The sequence below is a fragment of the Bubalus bubalis genome, chromosome 15 (assembly GCF_019923935.1).
Source record: "Bubalus bubalis isolate 160015118507 breed Murrah chromosome 15, NDDB_SH_1, whole genome shotgun sequence".
NCBI lineage: Eukaryota > Metazoa > Chordata > Mammalia > Artiodactyla > Bovidae > Bubalus > Bubalus bubalis.
Genome location: NC_059171.1, coordinates 19682078 through 19699562, shown reverse-complemented (window position 1 = coordinate 19699562; position 17485 = coordinate 19682078). Strand labels below are relative to the sequence as shown.

The 17485-nt window shown below is 41.6% G+C and overlaps 1 protein-coding gene across 2 annotated transcripts in view; it reads left to right on the top strand.

The window, feature by feature from the left end:
- NCALD (neurocalcin delta) overlaps positions 1–17485 on the top strand; it is a 357058-nt gene that overhangs the window by 245859 nt on the left and 93714 nt on the right. Inside the window, exon 1 of one of the 2 annotated variants that reach the window (XM_006046435.4) lies at positions 16130–16269. The exons of the other annotated variant lie outside the window; for it this stretch is intronic. The gene's annotated coding sequence lies outside the window, so the exon portion shown is untranslated. Of the gene's footprint in view, positions 1–16129; positions 16270–17485 lie in introns of those variants that run through there. 2 annotated transcript variants of the gene reach the window in all.

Here is a 17485-nt window from a genome sequence, read left to right as displayed (position 1 = left end):
ATTGTATACTTTTTACTGGTTAAAAAAACATAACAATCAGGACTTCCCTGGTGGTCCAGTGGTTGAGAATCTACCTTGCAATGTGGGTGGACAAGGGTTTGATCTCTGATTGGGGAACTAGGATCCTACCTGCCACTGGGCGACTAGGCCAACCCACTGCAGTTACTGAGCCTTCGCACTCTGGAGCCGACAGAACCACAATTAGAGAGCTCGCCTGCTGCAACTAAGACCCCTCACAGCCAAATAAAAGTGAAACTGGAAGTGTTAGTCGCTCAGTTGTTTCCAACTCTTCGTGACACTGTGGACTGTAGCCCACCAAGCTCCTCTGTCCATGGGGTTATCCAGGCAAGAATACTGGAGTGGGTAGCATTCCCTTCTCCATGGGATCTTCCTGATCCAGGAATCCAACCCAGGTCTCCCACATTGCAGGCATATTCTTTACCATCTAAATAAATAAATATTAAAAAATAACAATCAGTTTCATCAGATTGCAATAAAAATACATTAAATTATTTTTTTAAAAGATTTGTAAATGAGAAATAAGAAAGACTTAGCTCATTTATATGTTGAATATTTAGAAGCTTTCTGCGGGGGAAAGCAACTGGTTGAATTGAAGTGATCTGAGTTTTCAAGCACAGATTTAGATGCCTCAGTCCATTTAAGCTGCTATAACAGAATCAGTTCAGTTTGTCTCTCTGTCATGTCCAACTCTTTGTGACCCCATGGACTGCAACATGCCAGGCTTCCCTGTCTATCACCAGCTCCCAGAGCTTGCTCGAACTCATGTCCATCGAGTCAGTGATGCCATCCAGCCATCTCATCCTCTGTCATCCCCTTCTCCTCCTGCCTTCAATCATTCCCAGCATCAGGGTCTTTGCCAGTGAGTCAGTTCTTTGCATCAGGTGACCAAAGTATAACAGAATACCATAGCTTAAAAATAGCAAAAATGTATTCCTCCCGGACTAGTGCCTAGAAAATCTAAGATCAGGGTGCTGGCATATTGGTGTCTCGTGCAGGTCAACTTCCTGGTTCACAGACGGTTGCCTTCTTGGATTGTCACATGGCCGAAGGGAGGAGGAGCTCTTCAGAACTTCTTTCAGTAGAGCCCTAATCCTATTCTTGAGGGCTTTGCCCTCATAACCTTTTCAATTCCCCAAATCTCCACCTCCTAACATTATGCATCAGGGGTTAGAATTTCAACATATGAATTTCAGGGGGACAGCACAAATCACTTGGTATGTGTGTGTGCGCATGTTCGTGTACTTGCACATGTGTTATTCACTTCCTCTACAAAACTCTCCTTGGGAATTTCACTTGCAGGTTTGCTTACTATGAATTTTCTATACACTTGAGGATTAAAATGTCCCTGTTTGGTTTTGCTTCCCTGTTGCTTTCCCAAGTACCTGGGTGTTTGCCACTTCCTGCTATGAAAGCATTAGAAAGCTGGTTCTAATGCAGATAATTCAAATACTGGCTGCATATTTTCAAGTGTATTGTTTTGGAGAAGTTTGAAGGTCAAGGGTCAGTATACACTAACATTTGTGACCCTGTGGACCGTAGCCCGCCAGGCCCCTCTGTCCATGGGATTCTCCAGGCGAGAATACTGGAGTGGATTGCCATGACCTCCTCCAGGAGATCTTCCCCACACAGAAATCGAACCCATGTCTTAGATGTTTATATGTTGCTATTTATAATAGAGAAGATCAAAAAGCAAGCAAACTGTAGCAATCAGAGAATTAATATTAAATATACTATGGCACATCATTTCATTAGAATTTATATAGCAACTGAAAAGGATAAATATGGAGGCTTTGAAGGCTTTAAAAAGTATTCATCAGCCCACAATTAATGAAAAAAAGGGAAAATCTTTGGCTTCTGGATTTGAGTGCCAGCTCCTGTGTGAATTATCTGACTCCATGGATTAAATCAGGCATCTCAGGCATGGGATGGTCGCTCTTCTAAAACTCAGTGTCATCATGTCTATATGGTACTTACCTCATGGGGCTATTGAAAAATCAAATGAGGTAATTCACATGAAGTGCTCAGCACAATGCCAAATGCAAAACAAGCCCCCCTAAAAGAATCATACCTAATATTATCATTGTAACTATGGTCATTTTTTTCTGTCAACATTAAAGGTTAGAAGAGAGCATGAGAAAAAAATGGGATAAAGTTCTTAAGCAGGATAATGGAATGAGTGAATATGTTATTTTGGAGCATTTCCCTTTGTAATGTTTTATATGTTGGGGACATTTTAGAAAACGTATTTCTCCATCCCGATGCCTCCCAGGGGTTAAGTCCTCCTATCAGAGGTCCTCCTCTTTCCGTCAGCTAGAAAGCCGCATTTCTCAACCCTGCCATAGCTCTCAGAATGCAGGCGTTAAGCCTGGGAGTCCACCGCACAGATTCTAAATGGACCAATTGTATCTTCATCCTTTCCGCAGCTGTTTTTGGAGAAGCTGCTGTTCTTAGATGCCTGATTATCCCACACCTGTGAGGATATGAGATCGCTCCCTGAGAACCAAATCATGGTTGAAATTTCTGATGTCAGAGGGTCTTTTAAAAAATGGGATGGCTTAGCATTTCCTCAGAATGCCGCATTCACGGGAGGGGTCTTCCACCTGACCTGTCAGGAACAATGTGTCTTTCAGGCTGCGGCTGCAGTGAATGGGACGCTCTGAACCTCCTCTCTTTAGGGTTATTATTCCAAAATCCTCATTGTAGGCAATGCCCTCTTGGCAGCTGGACAGTAAAATGCATCTTTCTATCAATTCAGTCTCTTTACTTTTATTTTTTTTTTTTTTGATAGCTGATTGGCTAAAGAAGTAAAAGCCAGCAGAGCTACATTTTATTTCAGTGCACCTGCATTATTTATGCTGTCAGAAACTCAAGGCAAGAGGCTGAAACTGTGATTATTATTAGGCTTGGGAACTGCAAAGACAGGCAAAAGAGACTTTTCTTTTAATGTGGGTGGCAGGGAAATAAAATGACGATCCAGAAAGTACAAATTCTAAGGCATGAACTCTAAAAACAATCTGCCAATTAACTGCGAAGAGGATGGCATCTTAATTAAGCACTGCCCAGGCTTCGCGGGGCTCGTCCACTTGCCACTCCAGCTCGGAGGGAAAGGTTGATTCCTTAGAGCCTCCTTGTAGAGCCTTCCCAGGAGGAAGAACAAGATGCTTCCATCCTGGTTGTTGTTTAGTCACTAAGTCGTGTCTGACTCTTTTGCAACTCCATGGACTGTAGCCCACCAGGCTTCTCTGTCCATAGAATTTTCCAGGCAAGAATACTGGGTTGCTATTTCCTTCTCCAAGGCATCTTCGCAACCCAGGGATCGAACCCAGGTCTCTTGCATTGGCAGGTGGATTCTTTACTACTGAGCCACTGGGCAAGCTCTTTTATCCTGGTACATGAATCCTTATGAGAAGTGCTGTTTGAGCTTGACCAAGGAATTGGAGCTGCTGGCAGTGGGGAGAAAGGTGGGGACATCCTCAAAGCTTCTATGGTTGAATGATGAAAACAGCATCTTCTGATTTTGAAATGGACAGAGACTTTCTGGAGACCAGGCCACGAAGAGACCAGGAATGTGCAAATATAGTTTATCAGATGTTTTTCCTGGTGGCTCAGACAGTAAAGCATCTGCCTGCAATGCAGGAGACCCAGGTTTGATCCCTGGGTCAGGAAGATCCCCTGGAGAAGGAAATGACACCCCACTCCAGTACTCTTGCCTGGAAAATCCCATGGATGGAGGAGCCTGGTGGGCTACAGTCCATAGGGTCACAAAGAATTGGACACAACTGAGCAATTTCACTTTATTTGAGTATAGTCACTCAATTATCTCCAAGTCTACATTTTCATGCAGTAAAAATGGGCCAGCAGCTGAAATATGGGGAAGAGTGTGGGGTCCTCTGTGTAATGGACAGATTTTTACCCTTAAGCCTAATCCTGAGACTTTTCTGGGGTTCAATCTGAACAAATCCTATAATTAGAGACATTCTAAAGCTGTCCGCTGCTGCTGCTGCTGCTAAGTCACTTCAGTCGTGTCTAACTCTTCGCGACCCCATGGACTGCAGCCTACCAGGCTCCTCTGTCCATGGGATTTTTTAAGCAAGAGTACTGGAGTGGGGTGCCATCGCCTTCTCCGAAAGCTGTCTAGTGTCTGCGGATTAACAGACCTGTTGAAGATGATTGCTTGATGATATGTAACCTGGGGGCCATTTGCATAAGGCTTTTTGTGCTGATAGAAGATATATACTCTGCATAATCATACTCTGTATACCTTCAGAATCAGGAATTAAAAAAAAAAATTACTCTAAAAACATTTCATCGGTCTTTGTATTAGAGCTCGGATGAACCTAGGAGCCAGTCTGCCACCTGTTAACCGTTACCTGATTACATAAATTTACAAAGCCCTCCTTAAACTACACATGACCAGCTCGCCCATCGTGTGCCACTTGCTTCTCTCAGTGCTCTGCATCCTGGCCTATTTTTCAGTTCCTAAAACATGCCATGCACCCTCTCATCTCAGAGGTTTTAAACCCACTTTTTTCTCTGCTCAGTGAATTGACTTGCTCCCAGCTCCTCAACGACTCACTCTTTCTTCTTCACTCAAGGGTCATATCTTCTGAGACCTTTTCTGTGGACTCCCAGACTGTGTTAGGTCCTCCGTGGCGGGCACCATGTAGCTCTCCTTCTGTATCACTCATTATTTACTGAAGGTTGTAATTATTCAATAACTATAAACTCCAGGAGACCAAAGTCCGAGTCTTTCTTATTCATTGCTATTCCCCTGACACACAGAGAGAGCACTCATTGAAGATTGTTAGGTGAATAAGTGAGTGAAAGTGAATAAACGAGTGAATGAATGCAGATATCATGGATATCTAGGCCAGATATCAGTGAATCTAGATAAAAAGTCTTTTCCATTTTGAGGAATCAGTGACACTAATTCTGTGACGGACAAAGATGTGCTGATGATGTTTATATTAGAGCTCAGTGGCTCCAAAAGATCGAAAATCCATTCAAGCTGGCGAGGCAAAAAGAGAAGTTATTCATTCGCTATTGAGGTGCTCATAGACCCCAAGGAGTCTGGAGGAACTGGAGAGGCCTGTGAAGCTCAGACACTCAGCCGGGGACTCGTGCTATAGGACTCAGACTCCAAGCCCCTCATCCTTGTTCAGAAGGTTCCACTGTTACTCATTCCCACATGAACAGCCTCAATGAGTCAGGAATCTTCTTTTCATCTTGACTTCATGATTCTCTTCCTTTGGGGAGGGTCGCCTCAATCTCCCTGCCCTCTGCCAAATTGCTTCTCTACTCCCATTCCGGTTTAAGCTCTCTTTACTGGCAATTGAGTGTTTCATGGTAAAATTCCTCATAACAAAATTTCTTGGAGAAAAGGCCAATGCCAGATCTTGATGCTCCGGAAAGTTCTCTGAGTCCCTCCAGCCCTGGCACAAGTTTACCCAGCACTGTGGGCTCTCACTTCTATTTGGTGAGGTTACTGATCTCACGACTGAGCACTGAGGATGCTGACAACCATACACTGTGGGAAACTCAATCATTGAACATCTCATTTTACGTGTTACAAAAAAAAAAAAAAACAACAAGGCCCTAAAAGCTCTGGCAATGAGCTTAACTCTCAGGCTGTTTTGGTCCTGGTGGTCAGGAGCCACATCCCTGGGGTCTCTATGCAGCACCATTTCAATGATCACACTGCCTCTTCAGAGAGATCTTACTTTTGGTTCTTTGGTTGGTATCAAAATATATGAAAAATGCTTTTGCTTTCCACAGATAAGAGTACAGGAAATTAAAACACTCTCAAGGCAGGTCTAACAGGACAGACCTCTAGGATAGCTTTGGATATAAAACACCCCATTCTAATGGACAGGTACACACTGCTATATCTAAAACGGATATCCAACAAGGACCTGCGGTATAGCACAGAGATCTCTGCTTAATGTTATGCGGCAGTCTGGAGGGGAGGGGAGTCTGGGGGAGAATGGATACATGTGTATATGTGGCTGAGTCCCTTCACTGTTCACCTGAAACTATCACCACATTGTTAATCAGCTGTATCCCAATAGAAAACTAAAAGTTTTTATAAAAACCAAAACCATCCCATTCCACTCAGCCAGAGGATACGCTCTTTCCTGCAATGCTGAGCTACATCTTGCTTGTAGATGACAGCAAGAGAGCAGTGTGGTCCCTCAGTTTCTTTTCTTGCTTGCTGTTTAGCACATTCTTTGACTTGAACGTCAACCCAGTCCTTGAAAATATTATTATTGCAATTGAAGTCCTTTTATAGATGGAAATTCTGGAATCAGAGGACTTGATGGAAGGGCAGCCCTTGGCCTTCCGGAATGTATGATGTGAAGATATTGCCGTAGATTTTCTGGTAGTGGGTTTGCTCCTAGCTGGGAAGGACAGTTCCCCCCGCTGAAGCTCTGTAGTACTTTGCTGTGCTTCTCTTGGGATATTTGCTTTCTCCCTTACTCTGTCCTGCTAGCTGCTTGAGGCTGGATTCATCTTCATTTCTCCTCCAAAGTTACACTTGGGAGACATGCCCAGTACACACCTGTTAAATGGGTCTCACTAGGCTATGCTCAAGATGTAGGCAGGGCTGTGTTCCTGTTTATAGGCTCTACGAGTGGATTCACTTCTCTTAGTCCATTCAGGCTGCTATAACAAAAATACCATAAACCAGCTGGCTAATAAATAACAGAAATTTATTGCTCACAGTTCTGGAGCCTGGAAGTCCAAGATCAGGGTGCTATCATGATCAGGTGAAGGTCCTTTTCTAGGTCATAGATCTCTCATTGTGTCCTCATGTGGTGGAAGGGCCAAGCAAGCTCTCTGGGACCTCTTTTATAAGCGCCTCATACCAGTCATGAAGGCTCCACTCTCAAGACCTAAACAATCCCCAAAGACCCTACTTCCTAATACTATTCCATTAATGGTTAGGTTCTCAACATACAGATTTTAGGAGGATGCAAACATTCAGATGTAGCGATTTCCTTTCCTTTCCCAGCTCCTAAAGGAAGACTGATTGATTCATGGCCCTTTCTCCATCTTCAAAGCCAGCAACATTGGACCAAGAACTTTCCATGCAGCCATCTTTCTACCTTTCTCTTCCACTTTTAAGGACCTTCATAATTACACTGGTGTCACTAGATATTCCAGAATAATCTCCCTATATTAAAGTGAGCTGATTGGCAACCTTAATTCACCACTGACACATAGGATAACAAGTTCAGAGTTTTCTGGGATTAAAGCAGGGACACCTCAGGAGCAGGGGAGGAGAGCATTAATCATGTTGCCCAACCATGATAACTGAAATCAGTAGCCTATTAGAGCAAAAGTCAAGAAGATGGCAGTCTCCTTGAGACAAATGTCTTTTTGAAAAGTTGTAATAAATTGTTCTTTTGTCCGACTCTTTGCGACCCCATGGACTGTAGTCCACCAGGCTTCTCTGTCCTCTAGGCAAGAATACTGGAGTGGGTAGCCATTCCCATCTCCAGGAGTTCTTCCGACCCAGGGATTGAACCTGGGTCTCCTGCATTGCAGGCAGATTCTTTACTGTCTGAACCACCAGGGAAGCCCCCTTTCCATAACTGAATTGCCTTTTATATTCACCAGGGAAGGTAGTTATGCTTTGAATGTCCTAGTCAATTATTTTGTACGTTAGGATTTGTATACATTTGATTTTATTAAAGCAAGATTCACATCTTTTACATTGTTAACACATTTGTTTTCTATTAAGTCTGTGTGAGGGTTATTATGGAAGAGTTTTCACATTAATAAAAAAACTAGGAGTTTGCCATTTTTGAAGTATGTGATGCAGGCATTTTTAGGGATGGATTTTTTAGAAGAGAAGCTAATGGCAAGTTTAATCCTATTTTCCCTCTTTTATATAAAATGAATAACTTAATAGGCTATACTGTGGTTTTTCAGTTCAGTTCAGTTCAGTTCAGTCACTCAGTCGTGTCCAACTCTTTGGGACCCCATGAATCACAGCACGCCAGGCCTCCCTGTCCATCACCAACTCCCGGAGTTCACCCAAACTCATGTCCATCGAGTCGGTGATGCCATCCAGCCATCTCATCCTCTGTCATCCCCTTCTCCTCCTGCCCCCAATCCCTCCCAGCATCAGAGTCTTTTCCAATGAGTCAACTCTTCGCATGAGGTGGCCAAAGTACTGGAGTTTCAGCTTTAGCATTATTCCTTCCAAAGAAATCTCAGGGCTGATCTCCTTCAAAATGGACTGGTTGGATCTCCGTGGTTTTTAACTGTCACTAAATGCTATTAAGTGGAAATATAGACTATGAAAATATAAATGCAAATTCATAGTTCTCTTGATGTTAAGAGTTATTGTAATTTACTTACTAAGGAATTCCATGAAAATCAGAAATCACTTCATGTAAGTATTCTTTAGACAGCATAAACTTAAGGTAAAATGGACCCTAATTAGCACATTTCTTAATTATTCTTCCTAATTGTGAAGTTTAGCTCTCTCTTTAGCTATTTCAGAGGCACTACTAAACTTGAGCATCACTCTTTACACCACCCTGCAAGGTCATTAGTTATCACTGTTTCACAGATAATCAAACAAAGACTCAGAAAGGTTAAGTAAGTTGTCCAAAGTCACAGAGATGAAAAGTTGTATTTGGGGAGCCCACAATTAAATCTGAGTGTACTCGATTCCAAAGTTCATACACTTTCGATTGCAATGCACCAGGAATCCTTGATGTTCACATTTTGGACGAAAACTCAGCAAAATGTTTGACTTGTGGTTGCAGATAAATTTCAGGATTGATGCCATATTCTTCTTTACAGGAATTGCATTTCAACACAAGCACCACAAGAAAGCATCTAGATTCCTCATGCTTTAGAGTCTGTTTCTTTAACTCTTGGCAGTAAGAGGGAATATAATCCTTAATCCTTGATGATTTGTAAAAGTCAGGTTTATAAATGTGCAAGAATGTCTGACAGCAAAGACAGTTATGGTTCTGAGAGAGTCTTGATCACTCAGTCATGTCCGACTCTTTGCAACCCCATGGACTGTGGCCCACAAGGCTCCTCTGTTCATGGGGTTTCCTAGGCAAGAATACTGGAGTGGGTTGCCATGCCCTTCTCCAGGGGATCTTCTCGACCCAGAGAACGAACCTAGGTCTCCTGCATTGCAGGCAGATTCTTTACCATCTGAGCCACCAAGGAAATAGTGCATGTAAATTTTGGTATATTACATTTTTGTTGTTTGGTTCAAAATATTTCTACATTGGAATGTAAATCTTTTTAATTCGTGGATTATTTAGAAATGTATTGCTTGGTTTCCATTTAGAGATTTTCTATTCGTCTTTTTAATATTGAGTCCTCGCTTTGTTCCCCTGTGTACAAAGAGTGTATTCTGTGATTTTGATAGTTTATAATGTGTTGGAAAAAACTCCTGTGGCCAGCATATAGTCAATATTGTTAAATGTATTTGAGAGGAAAAGTTGTGTACTTTGTAATTTTTAAGATTATCATTTGTCATGTGTTGTCAATTAACTGCATCAATTAATTGTATTATTAAAGCATTCTTTATCTCTACTTTCTTTCATTACTTATTCTATAAGTTATTGAGTAAATATGTGGAGTAAAGAGTTAGAATTTTTGTATTAATATAGTCTGATGTTTGTTGTTTTTTAATTGGAATATTTAGTCAGTTTATATATTATAGTAATCATAATAATTATTGAAATGTGTTTATGATCAACTCTTCAATGTTACTGTTTCTTCCTATTTATCCTATCATTTTCTCTTCTCTCCCATCTTATTTTTTTTGCTTCTTTTGGGAATCAAGTAATTTTAAAAATTATTTTCCTGCTGTATTAGTTTTTTAGCTATACATCCTTTTGTTAATCTTTTAATGGATACTACAAGGATTACATTGTGCACCTTACCTAATTAGAGACTATTATTAATTAGGACGGGCTTCCCAGATGGCGCTAGTGGTAAAGAACCCACCTGCCAATGCAATGAAATGTGGGTTCAATCCCTGGGTCGGGAAGATCCCCTAGAGGAGGGCATGGCAACCCACTCCAGTATTCTTGCCTGGAGAATTCCATGGACAGAGGAGCCTGGCAGGCTACAGTCCATGGGGTTGCAAAGAGTTTAACATGACTGAATCGACTTAGCACGTATGCACATTAATTAGGATTTTGATCAGAATATAAGAATTTTAGAAAACTTTGATTCTCATCTTCTCTTACCATTCGGGTTTATAAAGTTAGTATTCATTTAAATTCATATATCTGCCCTTTCTGTGTCTCTATTAATCCATCTAGGATCATTTTTATTCTGCTTAAACAACACTTCAGAAATGTATGTAACCCTATTGAAACAATACCCTCAGTTTTTGACTGAAATGTCTTATGTCAATTTCATTTAAAATTTTTAATTAAATTTTTATTTTGAGATAAGTGTAGGTTCTCATGCAGTTGTGAGCAACAATACAGAAAGAACCCGTATGCTCTCTCTTCGCTTTCCCCCTAAAGGTAATATCTTGCAAAGCTGTAGTAGAGTGTTCAGTTCAGTTCAGTTCAGTTGCTCAGTTGTGTCCGACTCTTTGCGACCCCATGAATCGCAGCACGCCAGGCCTCCCTGTCCATCACCAACTCCGGAGTTCACTCAGACTCACGTCCTTCAAGTCGGTGGTGCCATCCAGCCATCTCATCCTCTGTCGTCCCCTTCTCCTCCTGCCCCCAATCCCTCCCAGCATCAGAGTCTTTTCCAATGAGTCAACTCTTCGCATGAGGTGGCCAAAGTACTGGAGTTTCAGCGTTAGCATCATTCCTTCCAAAGAAATCCCAGGGCTGATCTCCTTCAGAATGGACTGGTCAGATCTCCTTGCAGTCCAAGGGACTCTCAAGAGTCTTCTCCAACACCACAGTTCAAAAGCATCAATTCTTAGGCACTCAGCCTTCTTCACAGTCCAACTCTCACATCCATACACGACCACTGGAAAAACCATAGCCTTGACTAGACGGACCTTTGTTGGCAAAGTAATGTCTCTGCTTTTGAATATGCTATCTAGGTTGGACATAACTTTCCTTCCAAGGAGTAAGCGTCTTTTAATTTCATGGCTGCAGTCACCATCTGCAGTGATTTTGGAGCCCCCAAAAATAAAGTCTGACACTGTTTCCACTGTTTCCCTATCTATTTCCCACAACCAGGATATTGACATTAATACAATCAAGATACACAAAGTTTGTCTCTCCAGTTTTGAGAACACTAGGAGTCCCGTACCACTTAGGGATTATCAAGTAGTTTGAGGGAAAACATAACAGAAAATGTGGAGATTGTTGGGCTTATATCAATATATTTTCTTTTTATCTGAGATCTTGGTACTTAAAGACTTTGCTGCCCTTTCTACTCTTTGATGCCTTCCAGTCACTTAAAAAAAAATCTACCCATTATTATCTCAGTGAGGATATTAGTTTGAACACAAAAAACTCCTTTATACTGTGAAACAAAAATTAGTGAAGCCTGTGAGACCCAAACATTTGCTTCAGTTAAGACTATAAAAATTTGGATGATTTTGTTCAGGATATTTTCAGTATTTTACTTTGCCCATTTTCCTTGATTTAAGTCTTTTGGATTAAGCTTTCTTGGCATATTACTCCTTGTGTGTGTGTGTGTTAGTCGCTTAGTTGTGTCCAGCTCTTTGCAGCCCCATGGACTGTAGGCTGCCAGGCTCCTCTGTCCATGGGGATTCTCCAGGCAAGAATACTGGAGTGGGTAGCCATTTCCTTCTCCAGGTGGTCTTCCCGACCCAGGGATTGAACCTGTGTTTCCTGCATTGAAGGCAGATTCTTTACTATCTGAACCACCAGGGAAGCCCATATTACTCCTTAGGCCAAAGCTAAATTAAGATAAGCAGAGTTCTCAAGTGCAAAAAAGATCAGTTGGGCTTCCCCCACTCATAAGAAATTAAAAATATAACAATCCCCAAGTATAAAATAGCCATAAGAAATAATCCAATGCTTTTCAAAAATATATCGAATGTAAATTATCTCCAAAATCTATGGAGCTAGGTTTCCTGGGTGTAAATACTGACTCTGCCATGTACTAGACAGGCAAGTTATTTAACTGCCCTATGCTTAAGTTTCTTAATTTTGAAATGTGGAAAAGAATACCTCCTACCTCATAGTTATTATAGTGAATGATTTAATACACCTATAACACTTAGAAAGATGCTCTAGATATAATGGGTGCTCAGCTGATCAGTTAATGTAAAAGATTACCCAATATCACCAGCAATAGCCATAAAATACATCACTATATAACTTGTGTGCACTTATAATAAACATGATTTAGTAGGGATAAATTTGATTTACTTGACAAATTTACTTAAACTCATTCATTGCTAGAAAATTTTGTGATTACTCAGTATTTTTTCTTCCTTCCTTGGCCTTTTTTGGAGGTTGAAGGGAGGCTCTCCTTTGTTAGCAGAAAGAAAAAAAGAACTATTTCTTTCTCTGCATTTGTTTCCCAGTAGAGGACGTTTCTGAGGTACCTCAGCTGGTAAAGAATCCGCCTGCAATGCAGAAGACCTGGACTAGATCCCTGGGCTGGGGAGATCCCCTGGAGGAGGGCATGGCAACCCACTCTGGTATTCTTCCCTGGAGAATCCCCATGGACAGAGGACCCTGGTGGGCTACAGTCCATGGGGTTGCAAAGAGTCCAACATGACTAAGCACAGAGGCGTCACCAACATTTATTGAGCACGTGTTGTGTTCTGGGCCCTGTGCTGGGCCATGTTGTGTTCTGGGCCCTCTCTACAGAGTTGTAGAGATGAGTAAGATTCATCTTTTTCCTGAAGGTCTTTGTAAACTTATCAGAATCAGACAGATAAATAAGAATTAACATATACCTTGAGCCACTTACCCTGTGGCAGGGTGTCATAATTTTAGAAAACCTTAACTTTGTAATCCTCATAACCACCTTAGGATGTAGGCATTGAGTAACTTGCCCAGATGAGGTTTGAACCCAATGCTTCTAAAAACTTCTAAAAGTGGGAAAGTCTATGGCCTTCCCACTAATGTTGAGATAGTGACACAGCAACATTTCTACCTAGAAATAAAAGGCTAATTATAGTTGTCTACTCATGGTCTAAACCACCTGTTAATTCAAGTGTGTGAACCCAAGTTAGACTGCTTGTTTAGTGGCATTTACCAGTTATTTCCGGCAAAGTGGTCAAACTAATAATAGGCAACTTTGACATTCATATAGCAAGTGAAAGTTATGGTGCAGTGCTATTTTGGAAGGGGTATTTTTAAATTCAGTGAATCATGTTCACCTAAAAAATGAGTTTTTGTTTAAAAAGAAAATGACTCATATTCTCTTCAACATAGTGGGTTGTGTTGGAGAAGGCCCTCATGTGTATTTCCTATGATGTTTTCAACTACATTTGGATTAATTAGCCAGACTGGTAGCAACCTGGGTTTCCCAAGTGGCACTAGTGGTAAAGGACCCGCCTACCAGTGCAGGAGACAAAAGAGATGCGGGTTTGATCCCTGGGTCAGGAAGATCCCCTGGAGGAGGGTATGGCAACCCGCTGCAGTATTCTTTCCTGGAGAATCCCATGGACAGAGGAGCTTGCCAGGCTAGAGTCCATCGCATCACAAAGAGTCTGACATGACTGAAGCGACTTAGCATGCATGCGTGATGATTTTAGACTTTCTGGTGGCCTAGATGATAAAGAAACTGCCTGCAATGCAGGAGAGCCGGGTTCAATCCTTGGGTCAGGAAGATTCCCTGGAGAAGAAAATTCACTCCAGTATTCTTGCCTGGGGAATTCAATGGACAGAGGACCCCGGCAGGCTACAGTCCACGGGGTCGCAAAGAATCAGACATGACTAAGCGAACAACACTTTCACTGAGCTCCAAAGAGATCATTACCACAATTTCAACCCTGCAGAAGACCAGTAACTTACTTTGCTGTAAGAGGAATCTCTAATTCTAGATGATTTGCAAAGGTAAATCAGTGATGGCAGGTTGGAAGCATGTTACAGAGAAAAGAATGACAACTATCCACTTTTCATTTGGAAGGTCAGTCCACTCATAATTTTAACTTACAATGAGTGCCTGAGTCAGTATACAATAAAGTATTCTAAGTCTTAAAAGATTTAGAAATATAGAAAATTCAAAATGAAAAAGTGTGGGTATTGGTTAAATCTTAAACTAATTTAAGGCCAGAATTTTAGGAATTTTTAGAACTGGTAACTTCTTGTTTCAGAGGACATCACCTATAGGCAAACGGTGGTACTGCAGTCTGTCTGCATAAAGGAAGTGCTGATCAGGCTGCTGTGGATTAAAGCAGGCAGTTCAGAGCACATGGGGCCCTAGAGGTCTAGAAGGAAATGCTTTCTTTCCTCTCCTCCCACTCCCCTCATCGCTGTGATGTGCATTTCTGACAGAAAACCAGAACCCTCCACTGGAACAAAACACAAATTTGTGAATTGTGACTGCAGCCTAAATCTGCCATTGGTGCAACATCCTGAGGCATTGAGATAGACCTTGGAATCAATAAGCCAACGGTCCTGGTGCTAATAGGTAAATTTCCCGCTGTCATTATCTGAAATGCAAGGGGGAGCTTTCCTTGCAGCATTACACTTTAATGTTACTTTTGCAGTGCTATAGCTAATAATAGCATCAGGAAGCTATCTTTTCAAATAAAAATGTATCTTTTCTCCCAGTTGGGGCTGGGACAGAAGTAAAGGAAGAGGGAGATGGGACAGGAGGATTCTATGGTCAGACAATTTGAACATTAGTCTTATTGTTCTAGAAGCAATTCCTGACTCGAACCGAAGAAATTTCATTCTTTTGCAGTGACATGAATGTAATCTGCTCAGCTGGCTTTTTAGCTTCCACTTGTATTTTGTAGCACCCTAGACTTTTTTTTTCCTGTTTAAAGATGCCAGATTAGATATCCCAATAACTCTAGCATGGGAAGATCCTTCAGGATTTGAGAGCAGTCTTTTCTCCTTGCCTTTTAATCTCTTTCCTCTTTGAATGTGTATACATTTTCTGAATGTATTTTTCAGAAGAACTTCCTCTGGATTTCATTTCATTTTATTGAATGGACTTCCTGTTAATTAAAAGGGAGAAGGAACTGGGAAATAAGCCCTTGTGTGTGGTATTAGAAGTAAGTGAGGCTGGTCCTAAGGGAAACGAAGCTGAAGTTAGAAAACAAGCAGGGCTGTCCTTTTCTTCTGCTACCCTGGACTTTCACTGAGATTTGTGTTTGGGGACACTTACCCATTTTTTTCCACGCTGAGTCCCAAGGGGACGTGGACAAGAGTGTTTTGAAGGGGAGAATTTGGCAACTGTATGATGACCCCTAAAGTAAAAGTCCCCAAAAAGTTTTCAGTGTCAAGTATTTTAAAGCCTCACTGCTCTGAAGCTCTTTCAGTCATTCATTCCTGCATAGACAGCTCACAATGTACGGATCCTGAATTCATCTCACCTGATTCCCCATCCTAGTTGATGTGAGGCTCATCAGACTCGGATCTGACTCGGGGCCACCACACCCCATGTTTCTCCTCTGTCTTGTCATGACTAGCATGGTCTCAGTACAAGGATGTGGATTCTTAGATCATTTAAAAAATAATCTTTTCTTCCAGCTCCCTTTTGAGCTTGTTTTTATTCCATTTACTGACAAACAGATTTAATTAGCTTGGAATACTACTCCCAGAATTTCTCAGTTCTTTCCTTCTGTTCTACAGAGAGAGAGAGAGCCACGAGCTTCACGCTGGTAACAGTGGGACTAGTGGAACCCGAGAGGGGCATGCCTTTTCCTGCTGAGAACTGTAAGGAACAGACCCCCACAGCCCTGAAGAGGAAAGTTGTAGGCACTTTGCAGTCACCACTTCAAGGGCTGAGGTTGTCGGGGAGCTGTCCGTGATGGGTGGTGGGGTGTGCACACAGACACACACACGCATCCACACACACATACACACCACAGTGACAGATGACCTATTGAAATAATTTCAGAGCTGTTCTGTGGTTGCTACGACAACCAATGCTCTCTTGGCTTTCATCTGGCCATGTGACAGGGACTTTGACGTCAGCTAGAGGCAGAGCCTGTGGCTGAGTCCACACAGTCAAAGGCCTGTGAGAGGCTGGGTGGGTGCTGGCCGCTGCCGCTGCTCTCCACGCTGCTGCTTCTGCGTCCCAGGGGCTGCGGAGCATGGACTGTTAAATCTTGCACTTCTGCTGTGTGAGGTAATCAGTTTGCTTTATATACAATAGTAAGATGCGTTTATAAATCACAGCGGCTTTCCCCTCTCTCTCACCTCTTACAAGTTTGTCTTCATGAGCAATTATTGTTGTACCCGGAGAAAAAAATGTGAAGCAGCTTCTAGTTGTTCATTTGGGGCGGAATCTCTGGCATTTGGTTAAATTTGGATTCATGTTCTGGGAAGTAGGTTAAAATATAATCGCCTCCCTTGTTCAGTACTTGCTAACGTGACATAGTTTAGAGATACAGACTTTGCAGCTTGAGCCAGATATTCCCCGTTGAATTCCAGGAATCTCCTCTTCAGTATTGTTTCGGGTTTAAAGACTCCAGCGCAGCTTAGCAATATGTGGCTAAGTTTGCCTTTTTATATATATGTATGTATTTGCTACCGTATTCTGAATCAGCCTAGAATAGTTGGGAATTTGGTCTCTGTCTTGTTTGCAGCGTTCATAAGGAGCGACAATAGGCACAGTGGTAAAGAATGTTACAGTTTGAAACAAAAGTTGGGGGTTTTCTTGTAAATCAAGTATTCTGAAAATACCAGGGAAAACTGTCAACAGCTTCCTGTTTAGAGAAAAATACTCTGGACTGTGCCAAGGAAGTTGGGGAGGGACCCCCGACATGTGCACATGCCGTTGCTTTTTGGTTGTTTGAGCAAACGTGCGCATTTGCAGTATCTTCCTCTGAAAATTCAGCTGTGAAAAGGAAAGTGTTGGATGGTCTTCACTAAGGCATCGTGTAAGCTATTTTTGTACTTCAAAATTGAAATAATTACCTAGAGAAGAAAGCAATAGCCCTAAAACTAAATTATCATGGGTAGATCTACTTTAATTCAAACACAGATAAAAATAGTCACCAAAAATTGTTCTAGTTCTTCAATGAGTAATTTGATAACTGTGATTAATAAGGCTTTTTATCTCTATTCCTATAACAATATGTACTGCAAATTGGAGGAGGGGGGATTTGCATTGCTGTAGTTCATTTCTTTCCCAGGTTGAGTAATTCTGAATTTTCTGTCATTGCATACAAGTTGGATGATGTTTGTAGCTTGTAATTCAAATAAAACCTCTGGTATTGAAGCTAATTGAAGCCTAGATTTATAGCCAGCTAGCTAAATCTTACAGATGTAACTGGAAAAAAAGAAAATTTTAGAGCAGCACATTTAATATACCTACTGATGAATAGAAAATAATGATTTGA